The following is a 19,516-nucleotide window of genomic DNA, read 5'->3' as shown; positions in this document are numbered from 1 at the left end:
CCGCACAACAAAATGCCACCTTCCTTCCACAAATCTCAAAAACAAAACAACAACAACAAAAAACCCGAAAACAGCAGCAGCAGCAGCAGCTATTAAGGGAAGTAGACGAATCACATACAATGTATATATTCAAAATGTAGTTTGCAGTGTAATGAATTAAGGCACATTAAAGATCAACAAATGAATCTGTAAAAATAGATCGACTTCTTTCAATTTTTTACGACATCTTGTCTTGCTCGTTCTTCAAAATATCTCGTTTATACCATTCTACTTCACTCTTTTGTACTGTATTCATTGGCCATATGACATTTGAGGTTTAATAATTCTCAACTCCTTATTTTTATTCTGTAATTTTTCACATTTCTTTTGTATTCCTTTCATAGATAATAACTCCTGTTAAAGAGATTGATTTTTTCCAAGCAGATGTAGACATTCTGAAGACTCAGTTTCCGTTTTTGCTGTGAGATCATCAATCTCCATGAATAAGATAATATAGTTTGGTTATGACAGAAGTTGACTGAGAACAGTCCTACCCCAAACCAGTATCAACTCTGAACTAAATTCAGTTGCCATAAATGTCATCTGTACTGTAGTAGAGTCTCAGAATGTGGAGCCTTGAGTTACTCAGAATCAAGAACAAAGATAAAATCATCAGTAGTCTCAAAAATACATTCTTTACTGTCATTGCCTTTGCCACACAACATCTACACTTGATTTTATACTGCTTCATGTCTTTACTGCACAAAATGACCAGCAGTCATCTCTTAGAAGTCTCTTAATTCCCTCAGTTAACACCCCATAATTTTTAAAGAAGTTTTAGGGATATCGTGTTGCGTTATTTAGGTCTCAGTCAATAAACGCCTTCCCAAATAAGACTTTGAAAATAAGCCTGTAATTAACGCATCTGATAAGAATAAATTATAATGCCATCAGCCTTTTACTGAACTACCAATGTTTTATGGTAATTTGAATAGCATTCCAAGAAGAAATAATTTCCAGATTTCAAATATCTGTTTCCTGAATATAGCCTCTCCCACATGTCCAGTTGTCAAATCACGCTAAAATGAAGAAATGGCTTGTGGATGAAGATCTAATACAGAGTGCTTCCAGGAAGACATGGTCTAAGGATGAAGATAAGACTGTAAAACAGTCTTGTTCCACTTTGCCAAGTGGAAGCCTGTCACTTGGAAAGAGTAAGGTGTGGCCTCCAATTCCTGTACGGATCTTAAGAGTATAAGAGAGAAACGGGACGCTTATAACCCATCAAAGGACTCTCTGCTCTTCACGCAGAACAGCGAAGAGACTCACGCAGGGATTACTTACAGGTGGGGAAAATTGGGCGAGCAGGGGAAGAAGGAAGGGAGCGGAGTGGAGACGCGCCACACCTGCAGCAATGGGGATGCGGGGTGGAATCGCGATCCACACCTGTGCTGTGGGGACTTGCCCCCATACATGTGGCTGTCGATATTCGGCCCGCACCCTCCTCGGGCTGTGGAAATCTGCCCCGCACCTGTGCCTGAGAAAATCCAGCCCACATCCACAGCTACAGATACGCAGGAGATCCCAGGACGGAGGAGAGTGTGGAAGCCAGGAGGTGGGCTCTTTGCCCTTCGTCCCACAGCGGACCTCTCCCACCACGGGGGCAGCATATCCAGCATTTGAGGCAATAACCTCAGCTGATACCTCCAGTTAAGCCTTAGGCCGGACAAAGGACACAAACTCCATACCCGAGCCCCTCCCCCCGCACTTCCGACCCTACACCCGCCCTTCCAGAGACTTGATCTGGCCCCTGAACTAAGGAGCAGTGGCAGATTACAGAGGAGCCTTGGTGCTCGGGCTCTGGGAAGACAGGCGGACGGCTCTGGCCCAGGGAGGAGGCTGGGAGGAGTGTGGTTTTTGCTGGGCTGGGAGAGGGGGGAATCCTCCGTCCCCAGCCACCACCTTTTCTGGCCTGCCTATAGCAGGGCAATTACATCGGCGGAGGCAATCCCAGGGATCAGCAGTAAGCTGCAGACACAGCTCCCAGCTTTCAGCAGCTGAGAAATCTCCCGCCCACCACACACACACAGGGAAGAGGTGTCCTAAGACTCAGGAGAACTGGTCACAGGGCTGGTGGTGCTACTCTCAGTGTGCATATGTGCAGGCAAGGGCAGAAACTGCACTGGCTTTGTAAAAACTACCGTCCAGACCCCTCAGCCCCACGCATCTAAAGCTGCAGCCCCAACGTCACTCTGGGCACCAGGTGACCGGCTCTACCTGCACAATACGCAGGGGACTCTGTGCTACAGCAGAAAACAACCTGGAGATTACTTGGTGGGCTTAAGCCAAGACTGGCGCTGCTTTTTGTTCTGTTTTTATTTGTCTTTATATCTTTGACATCTTTGCCTGTGTTGAGTGGGGGTTGTAGATTGTTTTTTACATGTAAATGTATTTGATTTTTTCTTTGTTGTTGTTGTTGTGCTTGGTGATTTGCTTTGTTCTGAAATTGCCCTACCAGGGCCCAGCTTAAGAGGCACAAGATTCAACATACCCAGAGGCCAACTCCAGACCAAACCAGAGTACTACCGGGTTTGACCTACAAACGACACACCCAGAGGGGTCTCTTTACAGGCACATAGAGGCCAAACCACATCTAAGCGGTCAACCCTCACGCAGCAGAAATTCTGTGTGGGCAGAGCCAAGTCTCACAACTAGTCAGCCTAGGAGTTGACCCCACCGACTCACAAGCGAAAAGCAATTAAAGATCTTCTTTAACAGGACAATATACACAACACAAGAGTCACTTTTGAAGCACACGCAGAGGAGAAGAATGAAGCAGTGCAAGTGAAATATAAAGGACACATACTACATACTAACCCAGCAAGAACTAAGAACTCCAGGGGATCTACCTAATACATTGAAGCAAACACCAAGAGTCAGCCAGAATGAGGAAACAAGGAAACATGTCCCAAATAAAAGAACAGAAGAAACTTCCAGAAATGGAACCAAATGAAGCAGAGGTAACCAACCTATCAGAGACAGAGTTCAGAATACTGATGATAAGAATGTTTAAGGAGCTTAGAGAGGACATCAAGAAGGATGTAGAAATCATAACGAACAACCAGTTGGAATTAAAGAACAGAATTACCGAAATAAAGAACTCACTTGAAGGAATTAACAGCAGGTTAGATGAAGCAGAGGATCGAATCAGCAACAGAAGACAAGTTAGCAGAGATCACCCAAACAGAACAACAGAAAGAAAAAAGAATAAAAAACAATGAAGATGGTTTAAGAGACCTCTGGGATAATATCAAGCGCAACAACATGCGCATCATAGGAATACCAGAAGGTGAAGAGAAGAAACAAGGGATTGAGAACATATTTGAAGTAATAATGTCTGAAAATTTCCCTAACCTGATGAAGGAAACCAACATACAAGCCCAGGAAGTGCAGAGAGTTCCAACCAGGATAAACCCAAACAGGTCCACACCAAGACACATTATAGTTAAAATGGCAAAGGTTAAAGACAAAGAGAGAATCCTAAAAGCAGCAAGAGAAAGACAGAGGGTTACATACAAGGGAACTCCCATAAGACTATCAAATGACTTTTCTGCAGAAACATTGAAGGCCAGGAGGGAGTGGCAGGAGATACTCAAAGTGATGGAAAACAAAGGCCTACAACCTAGATTGCTTTATCCAGCAAGGCTATCATTTAAAGTTGATGGAGAGATAAAGAGCTTCCCAGAAAAGAATAAGCTAAAGGAATTCATTACCACCAAGCCAGCATTGCAAGAAATACTAAAAGGACTTCTGTAAATAGAAGAAAGATGAAAACAATCTAACTACAAATTTAAAAATGGCAATAACTATGTACCTATCAATAATCACTTTAAATGTAAATGGTTTAATGCTCCAATCAAGAGACATAGGGTGGCTGAGTGGATAAGAAAGCAAGACCCTTGTATATGCTGTATACAAGAGACTCACCTCAGATCAAAAGACTGAAAGTGAAGGGTTGGAGTAAGATATTTCATGCAGGTGGAAATGAGAAAAATGCTGGAATTGCAATACTTATTTATGACAAAATAGACTTTTAAACGAAGAAAATAATAAAAGACAAAGATGGGCACTATATAATAATAAAGGGATCAATTCAACAAGAGGACATAACCCTAGTAAACATTTATGCACCCAACACAGGAGCACCTAAATATATAGAACAGATATTGGCTGAAATAAAGACAGAGATCAACAGTAACAGTATTACAGTAGGGGACTTCAACACACCTCTGACAACAAGGGATAGGTCTTCCAGACAGAAAATCAATACGGAAACAACAGCCTTAAATGATACATTGGACCACTTGGATTTAATCGATATTTTCAGAGCATTCCACCCTGATGCTGCACAATACACGTTCTTCTCAAGCGCACATGGAACATTCTCCAAGATAGACCATATGTTAGGCCACAAAGCAAGTCTGGATAAATTTAAGAAAATTGGAATCATACCAACTGTCTTCTCTGACCACAGTGCTATGAAATTAGAAATGAACTACAGGAAAAAGACTGGAAGACACACAAATTCATGGAGGCTGAATAATATGTTACTAAATAATGAATGGGTCAAGCAGGAGATCAAGGAAGAAATCAAAAGATATCTCGAGACAAACGAAAATGAAAATACAACGACCCAAAATCTATGGGATGCCGCGAAAGCAGTCCTAAGAGGGAAATTCATAGCACTGCAGGCCTACCTAAAGAAACAAGAAACATCACTAATTAACAGTTTATCTTCACACTTAAGGGATCTGGAAAAAGAACAACAAAATAAGCCCAAAGGGAGTACAAGGAAGGAGATAATAAAGATCAGAGCGGAAATAAATGAAATAGAAACCAGAAAAACAATACAAAAGATCAATGAATCCAAGAGTTGGTTCTTAGAGAAGATAAACAAAATTGACAAACCTTTAGCCAGACTCATTAAAAAAAAGAGAGAGAGGACCCAAATTAATAAAATCAGTAATGAAAGAGGAGAAGTGACAACAGACACCGCAGAGATACAAAAAATCTTAAGAAATTACTATGAGCAACTGTATGCCAACAAATTTGACAACCTGAAAGAAATGGACAATTTCCTAGAGGCATACAACCTTCCAAGGCTAACTCAAGAAGAAACAGAAAACCTGAATAGACTGATTACCACCAAGGAAATTGAATCAGTAATCAACAATCTCCCAACAAACAAAAGCCCTGGACCAGATGGCTTTACAGGTGAATTTTACAAAACGTTCAAAAAAGAATTGTCACCTATTCTCCTCAAACTCTTCCAAAAAATCCAGAAGGAGGGAAGACTCCCAAACACTTTTTACGAAGCCACTATCACCCTGATCCCAAAATCAGACAAAGACACGACAAAAAAAGAAAACTACAGGCCAATATCGCTAATGAACATAGATGCAAAAATCCTCAACAAAATATTAGCGAACAGAATTCAGCAATACATTAAAAAGATCATACACCATGATCAAGTGGGATTCATCCCTGGTATGCAAGGGTGGTTCAACATCCGCAAATCAATTAATGTGATACACCACATTAACAAAATGAAAAATAAAAATCATATGATCATATCAATTGACGCAGAAAAAGCATTTGATAAAATTCAGCAGCCATTCATGATAAAAACCCTTAAGAAAGTGGGAATAGAGGGATCATATCTCAACATAATAAAGGCCATATATGATAAACCCACAGCTAACATCATACTCAATGGGGAAAAGCTAAAACCATTCCCCTTAAGATCAGGAACAAGGCAAGGTTGCCCACTTTCTCCACTTCTATTCAACATAGTGCTGGAAGTTCTAGCCACAGCAATCAGACAAGAAAAAGAAATAAAAGGCATCCAAATCGGTAAGGAGGAAGTAAAATTGTCATTATATGCAGATGATATGATACTATATTTAGAGAACCCTAAAGACTCCACCAAGAAACTATTAGAGCTGATAGATGAATTTAGTAAAGTAGCAGGATACAAAATTAATATTCAGAAATCAGTTGCATTTGTATATACCAATAATAAAACAACAGAAGGAGAAATTAAGAAAGCAATTCCATTTACAATTGCTCCAAAGACTATAAAATACCTGGGAATAAATTTAACCAAAGAAGTAAAAGATCTGTACTCAGAAAATTATAAGACACTGAAGAAAGAAATGAAAGAAGATACAAATAGATGGAAACACATACCATGTTCATGGATAGGAAGAATTAATATAGTTAAAATGTCCATACTGCCTAAGGCAATATACATATTCAACGCAATTCCTATCAAACTACCAACGACGTTTTTCACAGAAATAGAACATATAATCCTAAAATTTATATGGGATAACAAAAGACCCCGGATATCTTCAACAATCTTGAGAAATAAGAACAAAGTGGGAGGTATAACAATACCTGACATCAAATTATACTACAAGGCTACAGTAATCAAAACAGTATGGTACTGGCATAAAAACAAACACATAGATCAATGGAACAGAATAGAGAGTCCAGAAATAAATCAATGTCTATATGGCCATTTAATGTATGACAATGGAAGCAAGAATGTACGGTGGGGTAAAGACAGTCTATTCAATAAATGGTGCTGTGAAACGTGGAGAGACACTTGCAAAAAAATGAAGCTGGATCACCTCCTTACACCACATACAAAAATAAATTCAAAATGGCTTAAAGATTTAAATGTAAGATCTGAAACCATAAAATTCCTAGAAGAAAATATAGGAAGAAACTTCACAGACATTACCCAGAGTAAGATTTTTACTGATATATCCCCTCGCGCGAGGGAAGTAAGAGAAAAAATAAACATGTGGGATTACATCAAACTAAAAAGCTTTTTCACAGCAAAGGAAACCATCAATAAAACAAAAAGGGATCCTACTGAATGGGAAAAGATATTTGCCAATGATATATCTGATAAGGGGTTAATATCACAAATTTATAAAAAACTCACTCAACTCAACTCCAAAAAAACAAACAACCCAATTAAAAAATGGGCAGAGGACATGAAGAGACATTTTTCTAAAAAGGACATACAAATGGCATACAGACATATGAAGAAATGCTCAACCTCACTAACCATCAGAGAAATGCAAATAAAAACCACAATGAGATACCACCTCACCCCAGTCAAAATGGCTAGCATCAATAAATCAACAAACAACAAGTGCTGGCGCGGATGTGGAGAAAAGGGAACCCTTGTGCACTGTTGGTGGGAATGCAGATTGGTGCAGCCACTATGGAAAACAGTATGGAGGTATCTCAAAAATCTGAAAATGGAACTACCTTATGATCCAGCAATTCCACTCCTTGGTATCTATCCGGAGAAATCCAAAACTCCAATTCAAAAATCTTTATGCACTCCTATGTTTATTGCAGCACTATACACAATAGCCAAGACATGGAAACAACCGAAATGCCCATCGGTAGATGACTGGATTAAGAAACTGTGGTACATTTATACAATGGAATATTACGCAGCCATAAAGAAGAAGGAAATCTTACCATTTGCAACAACATGGATGGACCTAGAGAACATTATGTTAAGTGAAATAAGTCAGACCGAGAAAGACAAATACCACATGATCTCACTTATATGCGGAATCTAAAAAAAGAATAAGTGAATGAACTAATCAGAGACAGTTTTGGAAACATGGAGGTAAAACTGAGGGTTGCTAGAGGGGTGGGGGGGTGGGGATAAGGGGAAGGTGAGAGGTTTAGAAAATAGTCGGTAACCACAAGATGGCCACGGGGTTTTGAAAATTAATTTGGGGAACGTACAGAGGGATAGTGGATGGGGGGAGGGGGCTCACACAGTGTAGGGATATAAATGATAAACATCTAATTTTTGCTTTGTCTTGTACACCTGAAACTAATAAATAAAAAATAATAATAATAAATAAAATAAAATAAAATAAATGAATTAATGGTACACTCAAAAAAAAAAAAAAAAGAGTATAAGAATATTAAAGGCCTGGTCCTACAACAGTTACAGGAAACCCAAGGTGAAAAGCTTATCTCAAAACGCTTTGTCAGGGTGGCTTTTCTAAACGCATGAACTCCCATAAAACTCACATGCAGTTCAAAGTTTTTAAGAGAATCCTAGTAGCAAAAAAACAAGCTTGCTAGCTTTGCCTAATGAAAACCAAAACAGCACAAAATAAGGGGAGGCCTGTGGATCTTACATATTTTGAGGGGAGGAATCATGCTAACAGCTGCACACACAGGTCATTTTTTATGAAAAGTACAGAACAGAGAGGTCAGAGGGTAGAGCACAGGGTCATGGAGTAGCCTTCCCATGGTCAGGAGTAAGTGCTAATCAAAGAATGGGCAGCACGCAGCACGCGGGTTTTCAGAATAACTGCGGACTAGCACACCTCCCGATTTCCATTTCTGTGTGGGAAACTTTAGCAGTTTTGCAGAAAGAATGTTGGCTGTGTGGGTGGTAGCTAGCTCATCTCTCTGCTTCTAAGGTCTTCATATTGAAAGGAATTGTCTTCAATGGGCTTACTCCAGAAACCACGATCCAGGCATCTCATCATCATTTGCACCAGTCTAAGATGGTAACAATCTTGGACTTGAGCCTGAGCCTGACGCTGTAACAATTGTGACTTGTGAGGGTATTGTGTAGGGATGAGTGTGTTTTCCATGTGGGAGGAAGACATAAAATAGTGGCCCGTGGGTAGATTAAGCAGGTTTTTAAATGTATCCCTACGTTTTGAAATATTCATGCCATAAAAACAGTAGAATACTGTTCAGTGACTTGCTCCTACTAAACAGAGTATGTTGAAAGAGATTCCGTGTGAATTCCAAGGCTGGTTCAGAAAAAGCAACACAGCTGCTGCTGGCTGTGTCTCTGAGGACGTTACCCTTGGAGCCCAGCCCCCATGTTGTGAGGAGGCTCAGGCCACAATGCAAGCCTGGGTGTTCCAGCGGAGGTGTTTGGGCCCCAGCGAAAGTTCCGACCAACGGTGGGCATCAACAACCACACACGCTGGTGAACAAACTTTGAAATGATTTTAGCCACCAGCGTCGAGCTGCCCCAACTGAAGGTGAGGGGAACAGAGACAGATAGTCCTGGCCACACTTTTCCTAAAAGCAGAACTTTTTGTCCACTTGTAATAATTTATAAGTAGTTTCGTGCGGAGACAAGTAAATAGCTAACAGGAGTGGGCTTTCGAGCTGGCAAGATGGGTCAGGCAAAGATGAACAGGAGCGAACTTGAAGCTGCAGGAACGAGCTTAAACATTAACTGCTTGTTCTGAGTCCCCTGGCTAGCACGGCACCTGCAAGCTGACAAGCACCTTACATCCATCACAGGTGGGAGAAGAACAGTTCTCAGTCACAAGAGCAACCCCGTGAAAGCTGACCTCCATCAAAGGTGGGAACGGGACAGTTCCCAGGAGAAGACAATTGTAACGGCAGCCCCTCTGAAGCTGACAAGCACCGTACACCCTACATGGAAACATATAAAACCCCAGCATTTCTCATCTGTGCATCTGTCTCCATCGGACTCTACCCTGGCAAAACACCTTTGGTCAGTATTTCTCTTACCCACTGTCTCCACAGTTCTCTCTGTCCAACTGCCTTGGTAAAATTCCTTTTGCCAGTTCCAGCAGAAAACTCTCTCTGCCTGACTTTCAGTATATCCTTTCTCACTTTGTAGAGTCTTGTGAATACTTTCTCATTCTGCGATTGACCACGGGCTAATTCTACGCCAGTACACTTCATTCTGTACTACTCAGTGGGCAAAGACCATGGAGTGTAATGCAGAAACCACCTCCCGGACTGAGCGTACAGTGCACATGACCATGAGAGGCAGGGTAAAGCCACTGACATGGAAAGAATGGACTCTAGTGCTAAATCCACCTCCCAGATCACTTCATTCGCAGCAAATGTTTATGCTGGGCTGCATTCCCAAGTCCTCTGAGAAGCAGATGAAAGCAACATGCTCTGGCGGATCAGAGAAGCCGTCCCCAGATCTTCACAGTTACTCACGTGCAGCCAATCTCTGCACATTCCCACTGTGGCGGAGGAGTGAAGGGAGGCTGGTTTCCTTTTTTTATTTTTTGTTTCTTTGTTTTTTACAGAGGGGGAAAACTGAGCATTTGATTGAACAATTCTCTATTAGATTAAGTGCTTTCAATTTTGTATTCAATTGTGGAAAATTCTTTTACAATAAAAGCTTAATTATATCCATGTCTCCAAGAAGAAAGTATTAGTGTGGTATAGAATATTTAATGTTATCCAAACAACTGTTCAGCAAAATATTTTCAATTTATACAAGTAGAGGTGCCATCATATCGAATACCATTTCCCCTTTGACAAATTCATACTTAGAAAGACAAGATATCGCTCATGAAGAAAATTTTAACACTGTAAAATTCAGAGCTAGATTGTCCTGCACAGACTGGCTCATAAGCGCTGAGGAGAATGAGCTCAGTGAGAGTTCGAACAGTCACAGAAAGCTTCACAGAGAGGACAGCATGGGACCCGGGCGTCCAGGGGCAGGGAAATAAAACAGTCTCCCACCGTAACTTGTACACAAATGTTCATAGCAGAATTAATAATCCCCAAAAAGTGGAAACAACACAAAGATCCATCATTGATGAATGGATAAGTATTTTATCCACAAAGTGAAGTAATGTTGGGCAATAAGCAGAAATAACTAATATGCTGACATGTGCTATAACACAGTTGTGCTGGAAACATGATGTTAAGTGAAAGAAGTGAGTCAGAGGAACTCATATTGTGTGATTCCATTTACATGAAATATCCAGAATAGGCAAATCTATAGAGACAGAAAGAACATTGGTGGTTCCCTGGGGCTGGAGGAGACGGGAAGATGGGGGTGACAGCTAAGTGATATGGGCTTTCTTTTGGGGGTGATGGAAATGTTCTATACTTGACTGTGGGGATAGTTGCACGACTCTCTGAATGTATTGAGAGATCCTGAATTGTACATTTTAAATGGGCGAATTATATAATATGTGAATTATGGCCTGATAAAGTGTTTTGTTTTCCTTTTTAAAGCCAATAGTAGATCTAGATCATTTTCTTAATTCTCTATTGTGCGTGTACATGCCTCAATGATCTACATATTTCCATACTTTTACAATATTTCTGAAATGAAAAGAAAATTAAAGAAATGCCGACTTTGATGGTTTGTATAATGACCTTTCTGTAAAAGTTAGCCTGAAATCCATGGACTATATACAGATTCTGTAACCATTCACAAATGTGACAATGAAAAATAAGATAATTTTCTGGATTGTTCTATGAAGTATTATGCTCTGATTTTAAATGGCTGCCTCATCGTGGTAATGGAGCTATGAATACAAAACGTTGTTTAATAGAAAAAAAAGTCTGTCGACTACTATGAGGAATGCTGTACTTGTCTCAACTTTCCCAATGGTATATATTATAAGAAAAAATATATACCGTGTTTCCCCAAAAATAAGACCTAACCGGTCAATCAGCTCTAATTCATCTTTTTAATTTATTTTTATATTTATTTATTTATTTATTTACAAATAAATAAATTTTTATTTTGTCAAAAATAAAGGGCATTGTAAAAGGACAATTAAGTAAAATCTTGAAAATCCTAAATATCTGTAGGATGCCTGTTCTTTATACAGTCCCTTCATATGCCACATTATACTTAATTTAATATTTTCCCACTTCTTCCTCTTTTTTTTCAGTTTTGCATTATTATTTTTTAATTAAAGTTTATTGGCGTGATAATTGTTAGTAAAGGTACATAGATTTCAGGTGTACAGTTCTGTATTACATCAGCTATAAATCATATTGTGTGTTCACCACCCAGAGTCAGTTCTCCTTCCATCACCATATATTTGATCCCCCCTACCCTCATCTACTACCCCATCCCCCCTCACCCTCTGGTAACCACTAAACTATTGTCTGTGTCTGTGAGTTTTTGGTTCTCATTTGTTTGTTTTGTTCTTTTGTTGTTTTTCGTTTACACACCACGTATCAGTGAAATCATATGGTTCTATGCTTTTTCTGAGTGACTTATTTCGCTTAGCATTATAATCTTAAGATCCATCCATGTTGTCACAAATGGTCCTATTTCATCTTTTCTTACCGCCGAATAGTATTCCATGGTGTATACATACCACAACTTATTTATCCATTCATCTATCGAAGGACATTTTGTTTGTTTCCATGTCTTGGCCACAGTAAATAAAGCTGCAATGAACATTGGAGCACACGTGTCTTTATGTATAAATGTTTACAGATTTTTTTGGTAGATACCCAGAAGAGGCATTGGTGGGTCATATGTTAATTCTATTCCTAATTTTTTGAGGAACCTCCACACTGCCTTCCATAGCAGCTGCACCAGTCTGCATTCCCACCAACAGTGTGTGAGCCTTTTTCTCCACAGCCTCCCAAACAATTGTTACTATTTGTCCTGTTGATAATAGCCATTCTAACTGGAGTGAGGTGATAGCTCATTGTGGTTTTTATTTGCATTTTTCTGATGATTAGTGATGTTGAGCATTTTTTCATATGTCTATTTGCCATTTGTATGTCCTCTTTGGAGAAATGTCTCTGCAGGTCCTCTGCCCATTTTTCAATTGGGTTGTTTATTTTTTGTTGTTGGGTTGCATGAGTTCCTTGTATATTTTGGATATTAGCCTCTTATCAGAGGCACTGTTTGCAAAAATCTTCTCCCATTCAATTGGTTGCCTCTTTATTTTGTCGATGGTTCTTTTGCTGTGCAGAAGCTTTTAAGTTTGATGTAGTCCCATTCATTTATTTTAGCTTTTACTTCCCTTGCCTTTGGAGTCAAATTCATAAAATGCTCTCTGAACCCAAGGTCCATAAGTTTAGTACTTATGTTTTCTTCTATGCAGTTTATTGTTTCACATTTTATGCCTAAGTCTTTGATCCACTGTGAATTAATTTGGGTACATGGTGACAGATAGCAGTCCAGTTTCTTTCTTTTGCAAGTGGCTTTCCAATTCACTCAGCACCGCTTATTGAAGAGGCTGCCTTTTCTCTATTGTATGTTTTTGCCTTCTTTGTCAAAAATTATCTGTCCATATTTAGGTGGCTTTATTTCTGGGTCCTCAATTCTATTCCATTGGTCTATGTGTCTGTTTTTCTGCCAATACCATACTGTTTTGATTATTGTTGCCCTGTAGTACAAACTAAAGTCAGGGAGTATGATACTCCAGCATTGTTCTTTTTCTTAAGATTGCTTTGGCTATTCGGGGTCTTTTGTGGTTCCAAACAAATCTGATGATTTTTTATTCTATTTCTTTAAAAAATGCCATTGGGATTTTGATGGGGATTGCATTAAATCTGTATATTGCTTTGGGTAATATGGTCATTTTAACTATGTTGATTCTTCCAAGCCATGAGCACAGAATGTATTTCCATTTCTTTGTGTCGTCTTCAATTTCTTTTAAAAATGTCTTGTAGTTTTCAGCATATAGATCTTTCACGTCTTAGGTTAGTTTATTTCTAGGTATTTTATTCTTTTTGCTGCAATTGCAAAAGGAATTGTTTTTTTTTTCTATTTCTTTTTCTGAGATTTCATTGTTAGCATATAGGAATGCAATGGACTTCTGTACGTTGATTTTGTCGCCAGCAACTTTACTGTATTCATTGATTGTTTCTAGTGGCTTTTTGGTGGAGTCTTTAGGGTTTTCTATATATAGCATCATGTCATCTGCAAAGAGTGATAATTTAACTTCTTTATTCCCAATTTGGATGCCTTTAATTCATCTCTTGCCTGATTGCTCTGGCCAGGACTTCCAACACTATGTTGAAAAGCAGACGTGATAGGGGACAGCCTTGTCATGTTGTTCCTGAACGTAGAGCAAAGGGCTTCAGTTTTTCACCGTTAATTATGAGATTAGCTGAGGGTTTGTCATATATGGCCTTTATTATGTTAAGGTATTTTCCTTCCATACCTATTTTATTAAGTGTTTTAATCATAAATGGATGTTGTATGTTGTCAAATGCTTTTTCTGCATCAATTGATATAATCATATGACTTCTGTCCTTTATTTTGTTAATGTGATGCATCACATTGATGGATTTGCATATTTTGAACCATCCTTGTGCCCCTGGGATGAACCCCACTTGGTCGTGATGAATAATCTTTTTAATGCATTGTAGCATTCGATTTGCTAGAATTTTATTTAGGATTTTTGCATCTGTATTCATCAGAGATATTGGTCTGTAGTTTTCTTTTTTTGTGTTGTCCTTGCCAGGTTTTGGTATGAGGGTAATGTTGGCATCATAAAAAGAGTTAGGGAGTACTGTCTCTTCTTCAATTTTTTGGAAGAGTTTGAGCAGGATTGGTATTAGATCCTCTTTGAAGGTTTGGTAGAATTCACTAGAGAAGCCATCTGGTCCCGGACTTTTGCTTTTTGGAAGGTTTTGGATGACTGATTCAATTTCATTACTGGTGATCGGTCTGTTTAGATTTTCCAGTTCTTCATGGTTCAGCCTAGGAAGACTATATGTTTCTAGAACTTGTCTATTTCTTCTAGGTTATTGAATTTGGTGGCTTATAGTCCTTCATAGTATTCTTGGATGATCCTTTATATTTCTGTGGCATCCGTGACAACTTCGCCTTTTTCATTTCTGATTTTGTTTATTAGTATCTTCTCTCTTTTTATCTTAGTGAGTCTAGCCAAGGGTTTGTCAATTTTGTTAATCTTTTCAAAGAACCATCTCTTTGTCACAATTTTTCTATTGTCTTTTTGTTCTCTATTTCATTTAGTTCTGCTCTGATTTTTATTATTTCCTTTCTTCTGCTGACCTTAGGTTTCATTTTTCTTCTTTTTCTAGTTCTTTAAGGTGTAACGTGAGGTTACATATTTGGGATTTTTCTTATTTCTTGAGATAGGCCTGTAATGATATAAATTTCCATGTTAAAACTGCTTTCACTGCATCCTAAAAATCTTGGTAGGATGTGTTTTCATTCTCATTTGTTTCTATGTATCTTTTGGTCTCTCCTCTAATTTCTTCTTTGACCCAGTCATTCTTTAAGAGTATCTTGTTTAATCTCCTTGTATTTGTGTTTTTTCCTTTCTTTTTGCAGTTGATATCCAATTTCAAAGCCTTGTGGTCAGAGAATATGCTTGGCATGATTTCAATCCTCTTAAATTTGCTGAAGTTAGTTTTATGTCCCAATATATGGTCTATCCTTGAGAATGTTCCATGTACACTAGAAAAAAATGTATAGTCTGATGTTTTAGGCTGAAGTGCTCTATAAATGTCAATTATGTCCATTTCATCTAATGTATCTTTTAGCTATGTCTATCCATAGCTGTCAATGATGCATTTAGGTCCCCTAGTATAGTTGTTTTGGTCACGTCCTCCCTTTAGTTCTGTTAGTAGTTGCCTGGTATATTTCGGTGCTCCCTGATTGGGGGCATAAATATTGATGACTGTTACGACTTCTTGTTGTATAGTCCGCTTTACCATTATAAAATGTCCATCTGTGTCTCCTGTTACCTTTTTCACCCTGTAGTCTGTTTCATCTGATATTAGTATGGCCACACCTGATTTTCTCTGGATACCATTTGCTTGGAGTGTCAATTTCCACCCTTTCACTTTGAGTCTTTGCTTGTGCTTGTAGCTGAGATGTGTCTCTTGGAGACAGCATATGGTTGGGTTTAGTTTTTTTATCCAATCTGTACCTTTTTATTGGTGTGTTCAGTCCATTTACATTTAGGGTGATTATTGATATGTGAGAATTTCCTTTCATTCTATATTAGTTTTCTGGTAAGACTGTGTCTCCATTGTTTCTTTGCCTTTTTGTTGTTGTCTATTATATCTGTGTGGTGGTATTCTATGATGCTTCCCTTTGTTTCTTCTTTTATTACAGTATGTATTTCAGTTCTGAATTTCTTTTTGAGTGGTTACCCTGAAGTTTATGAAAAACAAAGTTTGATATTTAGAGTATTCCATTTTCTTCAGCACGCTTACTTTCTCCATTCCCATATTCCGGTTCAGGCCTTACTCTCCCCCTTTTTATGTTCTGGTTGCCACAAATTGTCCCTGTTTGTGGTGGTCGAATAGCCTCCTTTAGTATTTCTTGTAGTGCAGGTCGTGTATTAGAAAATTCCCTCAACCTCTGTATGTCTGGAAAGCTCTTTATTCCTCCTTCACATCTAAAAAATACCTTTGCTGGATATATTATGCTTGGCAATTATTTCTCTCTTAGAATAGTTTGAATATTTGGTTCCACTCCCTCCTGGCTTGTAGAGTTTCTGCTGAAAAATCTGATGATAATCTAATGAGCTTTTCTTTGTAGGTTACCGTCTTCTTTTCCGTGGCTGCTTTGAGGATTCTTTCTTTGTTGTTGATTTTTTTACAGCTGCAATACAATGTTGCTTGAGGAAGGCCTATTGGGTTTGAGGTAATTAGGTTTTCTATTTGCTTCTTTGATTTGAGCATTCAGTTCTTCCCACAGATTGGGGAAGTTCTCCTCGACTATTTGTTTGAAATACTCTCTTTTTTCCCTTCTGTCTTTCTTCTCTTTCTGGTATGCCCATTATTCTTATATTGCTCTTTCTGATGGAGTCAGAAAGTTTTTGTAAAGTTCTTTCATTTCTTTTAAGTCTCAAGTCTCTTTCTTCTTCCATCCGTGTCATTTCCAGGTTTCTATCTTCAATGTCACTGATTCTTTCCTCCATCTGGTCAACTCTACTACCTAAGCTGGTTATTTCATTCCTAAGTTCTTTTATTGAGTTCTTAATCTCCAGAAATTCTATTTGGTTCTTTTTTAACATTTCAATCTCTTTGGAAAAATGTTCGTGTTGTTCTTTGTGTTTCCGAGTTCATTAAACTGCCTTTCTGTGTTTTCTTGCATCCCATTGAGTTTTTTCAGAACCACAATCTTGAATTCTCTGTCATTTAAGTCACATATTTCCATATCTTTAAGTTCGTTTTCTGGAGACTTTTCACTTTCTTTCTCAGCTATCTTGTTGCCTTCGTTATTCATGGCAATCAATGATTTATTATGTCTCTTCCTAGACATCTATAGGAGTGGGTTCTGCAACAGGTTAATAGGAAGAGGTTTTCTTTTGTTTTCCAGTACATGTTGTTAGAATGTTTTATTTTGTCTCCGACTACAGCCTTTATTTCATCTCACATTGTAATACTATGTTTTCTCTGTGGTATTCCACCTTCTCACACCATGGGAGGTTTCCCTGAAAGGCTGGCTTCTCTGTTAACAGTTCACCTGGGTCGTAGGGTGCCGCAACCATGTGGGGATGTGGAGAGTTTTTGAAGTTCCAAAGCTCTTCCTGCACCAGATTCAGAGCCTGTGTGTTCCAGCAGTTCTGTTTACTCCTGTAGGGATTCACCCAGTTAGGTGGGGACAGGGGCATGGTGGGTTGTGAGAGGTGGCCCAGAGCAATGGCAGCGACCACCACCACAGCCAGTCCTGCTTCCACAGCTCCATCCCACCAAAAAGGAAGGAAGTAGTTGGGCTGCGAATCTGTGTCTTTGAACCACAGTTCTTAGAACTGCAAACATTCTGTTCTTTTGATCTGACACTGCTACTGTTCCGCTTCTAGCACTGGGGAGGTGTGGGCGGGGTGAGCTCTAGGAGGGGGCGGCTAGTCTCATTGCCTAAGGCTTCTGTTCTCTGTGGCAGTGAAGGTTTAAACCACCGTTTTCAGCCTTCTTCCCTCTGTTTTTGCTCTGAGGTCTCTGCCGTGAGCTTTGGGTTCAGCCATGTTACATGCTGCCTTCAGCCCTGTGGGCCATAAGCGGAGCCCTAGCAGTCCAAGTTCTTCCCTCTCTTGCAGCTACAGTAGTTCCGGGATGCTGCGAGCTCGGAGCACTGACCTAGGTCTCCGTCCTGCGCCCGCGCTGCTCTGTCTCTGCACTTCTCCCTTCCCTCCTCCCCCGCTTGCACAATTTAGGCCACCTTCTGGTGAGTTCAGTAGTGGGCCTCTTAGTCTTGCCTCTGCTGTGCAGGGAGTCCTGTGTGGAGCTATAGTTGTTCCATTCATTGTAAATTCCAGGGGAGATTTCCAGAGGCTCAGCTCACACTGCCGTTTGATTACGTCACTCTTAATACATCTTTTAGAGCAAAAATTAATATAAGATCCGGTATTGTATTATATTATCATACTATATCATATCATATCATGTCATATCATATCATATCATTATTATATAAGATCCAGTCTTATATTAGAGTAAAATGAAGCCAGGTCTTATATTAAATTTTGCTCCAAAAGACCCATTAGAGCTGATTGTCTAGCTAGGTCTTATTTTCAGGGATACATGGTAATACAAATAGCAGAATGAAAGCCAAAATCTAAGGAATAAGTGCATTATAAAGATCATAAAATTATACTAAATTAATCACAATGAAAATACAAAAGAAAGCTGCCCTTGAAAATCAGCATCCTAAAACACTTTATATTATTTAATCAGCTGTAGCTTAACTGTTGAAATGTTACATTTCATACATACTTGATTTCTCATTTGCGCTAATGTCTTTTCCAGATCCTGTATCTCAGCTTCTAAATTCGTGCAATCACGTGATATAACCTCCAGTGAAGCCTCTGACAGACATTGTTTTTTTAGGGTATATGCTAGCTCTTATTGAAGTTGTCTCACAACCACCTAGAAAGATGTTTCTGTTACAGATTTTATAATCGTATTATATTAAATTATGTTAATAAGCTGTAACTCTAACATATTAAAGAATATATAACTTGAAAGAGATCACCACATGCATCAATTCACCTTCTTTTCCTCTCATGGACACACTGCTGTTTACTGAATCCGGGAAAAGACACAGAAGGTATTATCCCTAATCACCATTAGGTTACTTAAACAACGGATTCAGCCCCACTCTCCATGCTCCCCTGATGAACCTGAGGAGTTTTACAATCTACTGACGTCTCAAAGGGAAATGGGTATGTCGGTGGGACTAGTGGTAGCATAATCTACATTCTGGAAAGTGTCCCTCCCTCTTCTTTATCTCAGGCTGAGATTGACTTCAGAGGTCCTCACATATGCAATCCTCTGCTCAAATCCTTCCTAGAGATTCCTATATCTTAGAAGAAAACGACCTCATTTCAATGGTCTTCAGGGCCCCAGGTAACCTCGCCTCGACCTCCCTGCCTGTTACACATGAATCCTGCCTCCCCTCACTTGTCAGAAAATGGAGATCCAATGCCAAATTAATAAACCACAGAGAGCTACAATTCTCTTTGAATTGGACAAACTTACTTCCAAATGATAGTAATTGGGCCTTGTGATGAGAAATGAATAAATTATGTGTAAAAATATTGAAAGAAAATTAAATGTAGCAGTGGGAAGATTAAATCGCGTATACTTTCGCTAAAACCCAGCACAGTTGTCCCAAATTGTGATTTAATGAAAATTTAACTGCCTTTAAAGAGTTGAGCGATCATAAGAGTACATTACTTTAAAAGGAAGTATTTCCATATGTAAGGCAAATTGA

General features: G+C 39.1%; 1 long non-coding RNA gene across 1 annotated transcript in view; it reads left to right on the top strand.

The window, feature by feature from the left end:
• LOC141567879 (uncharacterized) overlaps positions 1-19,516 on the top strand; it is a 191,633-nt gene that overhangs the window by 30,740 nt on the left and 141,377 nt on the right. The gene's annotated exons all lie outside the window — the stretch shown is intronic.

The sequence above is a fragment of the Rhinolophus sinicus genome, linkage group LG12 (genome assembly GCF_036562045.2).
Source record: "Rhinolophus sinicus isolate RSC01 linkage group LG12, ASM3656204v1, whole genome shotgun sequence".
NCBI classification, from domain to species: domain Eukaryota; kingdom Metazoa; phylum Chordata; class Mammalia; order Chiroptera; family Rhinolophidae; genus Rhinolophus; species Rhinolophus sinicus.
This window is presented reverse-complemented; position numbering and strand designations above follow the sequence as displayed.